This window comes from Phoxinus phoxinus (assembly GCF_949152265.1).
Source record: "Phoxinus phoxinus genome assembly, chromosome: 4".
NCBI classification, from domain to species: Eukaryota; Metazoa; Chordata; class Actinopteri; order Cypriniformes; family Leuciscidae; genus Phoxinus; species Phoxinus phoxinus.
In genome coordinates, this window is record NC_136879.1 from 41,864,064 (window position 1) to 41,871,321 (window position 7,258).

Here is a 7,258-nt window from a genome sequence, read left to right on the forward strand (position 1 = left end):
TGCTGCTTGCGGATCTGTCTAATTCTATAATAATCTGTAAAGTCTCTATTCTATTCTATTCTATTCTGTTCTCTTCTATTCTATTCTATATTCCGTTCTCTTCTCTTCCGTTCTATTCTATTCCGTTCTATTATATTCTATTTCGTTCCGTTCCATTCTATTCTATTCTATTCCGTTCTCTTCTATTCTATTCTATATTCCGTTCTATTCTATTCCGTTCTCTTCTCTTCCGTTCTATTCTATTCTATTCCATTCTATTCTATTCTATTTCGTTCCATTCTATTTTATTCTATTCCGTTCTATTCTATTCCATTATATTCCACTCCATTCAATTCTATTCTATTCCGTTCTCTTCTATTCTATATTCTGTTCTCTTCTCTTCCGTTCTATTCTATTCCATTATATTCCACTCCATTCAATTCTATTCTATTCCGTTCTCTTCTATTCTATATTCTGTTCTCTTCTCTTCCGTTCTATTCTATTCCATTATATTCCACTCCATTCAATTCTATTCCGTTCTCTTCTATTCTATATTCTGTTCTCTTCTCTTCTCTTCCGTTCTATTCTATTCCATTATATTCCACTCCATTCAATTCTATTCCGTTCTCTTCTATTCTATTCTATATTCTGTTCTCTTCTCTTCCGTTCTATTTCTATTCCGTTCTCTTCTCTTTTCTTCCTTTCTATTCTATTCTATTCTATTCTATTTCATTCTATTCTATTTCGTTCCGTTCCATTCTATTCTGTTCTGTTCTATTTTATTCTATTCTATTCCGTTCTATTCCACTCTATTCTATTCAATTCTATTCTATTCTATTCACTCCAGTATATGCAGCTCATTCATCTCAGGCTGTCATTGCATATTCATCTTGTGTGTGTGAAATCTTTGAGGTTTGCTCAGATATATATAGTGTGTGTGTGTGTGTGTGTGTGTGTGTGTGTGTGTGTGTGTGTGTGTGTGTGTGTGTGTGTCAGATGTGTGATTTAGAAGTGCTCGTGCTTGTGTATGTGTGAATGAGAGAGTCTGTGATACACTAGTTATAATGTTTGTGCACGTGATTTACAGTTATGGATCTGCATCACATTTGTAAATCAAACCCAGTCCTGTTTATTTTATGGATATGAACATCCGCTTCCTCCCTGACTCATGCGTTTCCCTGTGGCTGCTGGGAACTTTAATTAACACTGTTTATGAGTGTTTATGTGCTGGAGAATACTCACTGTTGCTGTCTTTACTGTACTTTCATCTCAGCGGCTCCTGGACACATTCAGCACTGCTCACGTCCAGTGTCTCTGTGTGGATCGCATCGCAGTGATATTCTATATTTGGCAAACCTTCTATTTAAAGCACTAACACAAAGTTTGCATTTTATTCTATTCAATTCCATTATATTATGTGTATCTATACATATACATAAATGTATACATACATGTGTGTGTTCAAAAAAACATTTGATTATCTAAAATGTGATTAATCATGATTTATCGATTTGACAGCATATTCCATTCCATTCAATTCCATTATATTCTATACCATTATATTCTATTCCATTATATTCTATTCCAATCCATTCCATTATATTCCACTCCATTCCATTCTATTCCATTATATTCTATTCCATTCCACTCCATTCTATTCTGTTATATTCTATTCCAATCAATTATTTTCCATTCCATTATATTCCATTCAATTATATTATATTCAATTATATTCTATTCCAATCCATTCCATTCTATTCCGTTATATTCTATTCCAATCCATTCCATTCTATTCCGTTATATTCTATTCCAATCCATTCCATTCTATTCTATTCCACTCCATTCTATTCCATTCTATTCCATTCTATTCCAATCCATTCTATTCCAATCCATTCTATTCCGTTATATTCTATTCCAATCCATTCCATTCTATTCCACTCCATTCTATTCTATTCCATTCTATTCTATTCCAATCAATTCCATTCCACTCCATTCTATTCTGTTATATTCTATTCCAATCAATTATATTCCATTCAATTATATTCCATTCAATTATATTCTATTCCAATCCATTCCATTCTATTCTATTCCATTCTATTCCATTCCATTCTATTCCATTCTATTCTATTCCAATCCATTCCATTCCATTCCATTCTATTCTATTCCACTCCATTCTATTCCATTCTATTCCAATCCATTCCATTCTATTCCAATCCATTCCATTCTATTCCACTCCATTCTATTCTATTCCATTATATTCTATTCCAATCCATTCCATTCCACTCCATTCTATTCTATTCTATTCCACTCCATTCTATTCCATTCTATTCCATTCTATTCCAATCCAATCCAATCCAATCCAATCCATTCCATTCTATTCCACTCCATTCCATTCTATTCCAATCCAATCCAATCCATTCCATTCTATTCCACTCCATTCTATTCCAATCCAATCCAATCCATTCCACTCTATTCCACTCCATTCTATTCCAATCTATTCCATTCTATTCCAATCCAATCCAATCCATTCCATTCTATTCCACTCCATTCTATTCCAATCCAATCCAATCCAATCCATTCCACTCTATTCCACTCCATTCTATTCCATTCTATTCCAATCCAATCCAATCCATTCCACTCTATTCCACTCCATTCTATTCCATTCTATTCCACTCCATTCTATTCCATTCTATTCCAATCCAATCCAATCCAATCCAATCCAATCCATTCCATTCTATTCCACTCCATTCTATTCCATTCTATTCCATTCTATTCCAATCCAATCCAATCCATTCCATTCTATTCCACTCCATTCTATTCCAATCCAATCCAATCCATTCCACTCTATTCCACTCCATTCTATTCCATTCTATTCCATTCTATTCCAATCCAATCCAATCCATTCCATTCTATTCCACTCCATTCTATTCCAATCCAATCCAATCCATTCCACTCTATTCCACTCCATTCTATTCCATTCTATTCCAATCCAATCCATTCCATTCTATTCCACTCCATTCTATTCCAATCCAATCCATTCCATTCTATTCCACTCCATTCTATTCTATTCCATTATATTCTATTGTATTCCAATCCATTCCATTCCACTCCATTCTATTCTGTTATATTCTATTCCAATCAATTATATTCCATTCCATTATATTATAATTAGTGCTGTCAAATCAATTAATTAGTTTGTTTATATAATATATATGTATATATATATATATTCTCTACCATTCTATTATATTCTATTTCATTCTATTCTATTTTATTCTATTATATTTCGTGCTGTCAAATCGATTAATTGCATCTAACAACAGTGTGTGTTTATATAATATATGTGTGTATCTTATTATATTTATTCTATTCAATTTTATTCTATTCAATTCTATTATATTTAGTGTATATTAAATCCCATAATATAGTATGTGTGTCTGTGTATATCTATACATATGTATATGTATACATACATGCGTGTGTTCACAAACACACAGACATATATATTATCTAAAAACACAATTAGGTTAGATGTGATTAATCAATTTGACAGCACTATTCCATTCCATTCTATTCCATTCCACTCCATCCTGACCCATCCTATTCTATTCTTCAGTCTGTTCCTGGTCTAGTTCACAGTGTTGTGTGTTTTGTTCGGTTGTGTAATTCTACCATCTACCGGCTGATGTGTGTATTCCACATAAACGCGACTGATGTGTGACAGCTGATCCTCGCGCGCCCCCTGCTGTGCACGCGCGCTGCGCCAGCACTATATCTGCTGCGCGGGCACATTCACAGGCACTTTTACCTCGCTGTTAATCCTTTTAACGCGCAAAGCCCTGACGAGTTATAAACCATATGGGAGAGAGGGTGACCTTGCTCATCCGATGTGACGGGATTTTTTGTTTATAGAATTGGCAAACGTGCATGTGAACGCGCCTCGCGCGCGCACGCTTCACTGCGGCATCACTGCGCCATCAGGAGATCACCAGCAGGGGGCGCCGTTTAATAGCAGAAAATGGCCTATAAATCAGATAAAACTAGTTACGAGTAAATTATGCACAATAAAAAAGATAGTGTTACCAAATATTTGTCACATAAATAACAATTTATAAACATAACAGAAGGTTTATAGCAGGTAAAATGACATATCTAGCACCTGCACACTATAGCATGTGATGTGAAAACATTTGCTTCAAATAAACTCAGGTGAGACAGACAAGCAGGTGATGCATCTCTCTCTCTCTCTCTCTCTCTCTCTCTCTTTAGGAATCCTCTAGAGAAGATTTGCTTTTAGAAAGTGTTTCATGCAAACATCTGTCATTAGCTCTGAGCTTTCAGAATAGACTAATTTTAGCTCTATGTGAGAGGATTTATTTTGCATTTCAAGCATTGTCAAGTCGAACACATCAGCCTTTAAACCCTGTGGTGTTGAGGAGAAGAAAGGCTTCGTTTAAAGCCTCTCCGTAAATCTGCTTTTGTAATGATGTATCCTTCAGGATGTGGGAATGATTAGTCACACTGTTACGACACTGATTTCTGTCAAACTCAAACCGACTTGAATCACCGAAACTACAGTCTCATTTCCAGCCCAAACACTGCACTTCTAATGTTTTATTTTTTTATGGGGTTTTATTTATTTATTGTGGACGTGAATTATATGAATTGCCTTGAAACATAAGTAGCTTAAGTACAATACCAGTAATATGGACAAATAGATGGATAGACAGATAGAAGTATATATGGATAGATAGATAGATAGATAGATAGATAGATAGATAGATATGGACAAATAGATGGATAGATAGATATAGATAAATAGATGGATAGATAGATGGTAGATAGATAGATATAGATAGATAGATATAGACAAATAAATGGATAGATAGATAGATATAGATATGGACAAATAGATGGATAGATAGATATAGATAGATAGATATAGACAAATAGATGGATAGATATAGATAGATGGATAGATATAGATAGATAGATGGATAGATAGATATAGACAAATAGATGGATAGATAGAGATAGATATAGATAAATAGATAGATAGATGGTAGATAGATAGATATAGATAGATATAGACAAATAGATGGATAGATATATAGATATAGATAGATATAGACAAATAGATGGATAGATAGATATAGATAGATAGATATAGACAAATAGATGGATAGATAGATAGATATAGATAGATAGATAGATATAGACAAATAGATGGATAGATAGATAGATAGATATAGACAAATAGATGATAGATAGATAGATATAGATAGATAGATATAGACAAATAGATGGATAGATATATATATAGATAGATAGATGAATATAGACAAATAGATGGATAGATATATAGATAAAGATAGATATAGACAAATAGATGGATAGATAGATATAGATAGATAGATATAGACAAATAGATGGATAGATAGATAGATATAGACAAATAGATGGATAGATAGATATAGACAAATAGATGATAGATAGATATAGATAGATAGAAATGGACAAATAGATGGATAGAGATAGATATAGACAAATAGATAAATAGAAATAGGTAAATAGGGGATAGATAGATATAGATAAATGGATAGATGGTAGATAAATAGACCATATTTATAACACCTGGTACATAAAAAAAAGTCCAATTTATGACTTTGAATGTATAATTTAAACTTTTAATTTCATAATTATATAGAGTAATGACTTAGTATGTCGCCATTTCTGCTTTTCTATCTCATATTTTTGACTTTGAATTTTGATTTATGTCACGTCATATTCATTTTCTAACATTTAACTGAAATTCGGAGTGTCATAATTTCAACAATTGAGTTGGAATCGCTCTCCAGATGATAACTGATCAAAATATTCACAGGCAATCAGAATCCACTCCAGGTAAAGGGTTGTTTGATTATGATTTGACTTTTCTAACTGTAGTTAGTGTGTAATGTTGCTGTTTGATCATAAACAACATCTGCAAAGTTACAACGCTCAAAGTTCAGAGCAAAGGGAGATATTTACTTTTACAGAAATCGCTTTTTAAGGACTACAACAAACGGCTGGTAGGAACTACACGACATTCCTCCCGGGTTAGTGACATCATCAGCCCTAGAATTTACATAAACCCCGCCCCCGGAACACGATTTATAGATTATCATGATATATGCTAATCAGTGACTAGAAGATAACTACACATAATCTGCATAAATTCATCAACTAACCGTTCAGAAACGTCCTGTTCTTCTACATGTTGTCACTTCTTCTTGAGTCTCTCCATCATTGTCTGACTCCGGTTTGAACATAAAACGCTAAAAGTTTTTGAAATGTTCAGTGTGTGTGTGTGTGTGTGTGAGAGAGGTAAAAGGACACGAGCTGTTGAAGCTCCGCCCCCTGTGCCGGGAGCAGCAGCTCATTTGCATTTAAAGGGACAGACACAAAGCGGTGTGTTTTTGCTCACCCTCAAAAAGTGACGATTTTAACATGATATATACAAATATCTGTGGGGTATTTTGAGCTAAAACTTCACACACACACTCTGGGGACATCAGAGACTTACTTTACATCTTGTGAAAAGGGCGTTATACCACATCAAATCACTGCTTGCACTCATAATAAACAAAAAGCCGTGAACATGATTGTTTATTCCTCCTCACACTTCAGATTACGAGCTGAAGAACGGATGGTGTGTCTGTGCCGACGGCAGAAGGAAAGCTGAAAATCACACCAGAGTTTAATCTTTTTTTATTTTTAACTGATATTTTCCTCCTGTGGCAGGTTTAATGCTTTATTCAGATCTCTTTACATAATGAACATGTTCAGAATTAAGGTGCAAACATCAGCAAACACAAGGTCAGCAGAAGATCATTTCAGCATCATTAACCCTTCATAGCACTGACGGGACCCTGACCTTTGACCCCCCACCCCTTGTAGATGCTGGTGCAGCTCCACTAATGGAAGACGTCTTAGACGGATCCGACCAATCAGCAGGCAGATCACATTTAAAGGGGAAGGAACCTGGACTCAAGTGACCAATCAGAAACATGCAGAGCGACGGCGTCCTCGTGGCTGTGTTCAGAATGGCGGTCCGGCACACTGCAGTATATAGTATGCAAACGTTCAGTATGACACACTCCTAAAGCTAAGCGACATTGATTTATATACAATACAGATTGTTTTCCAAGCAGCTTCACAGTAATAAACAGGAAAATAAAGTTGCGAATTTAATTATAGCAGTGCAGCAACTCCATTTAGTTGATTCAAATTAGTTCAG

At 34.6% G+C, this 7,258-nt stretch overlaps 1 protein-coding gene across 1 annotated transcript in view; it reads right to left on the minus strand.

Annotated features, from left to right (window-relative positions):
• Positions 1-7,258, minus strand: part of LOC306997123 (uncharacterized protein) — a 72,356-nt gene that overhangs the window by 52,248 nt on the left and 12,850 nt on the right. The window lies entirely within an intron of this gene.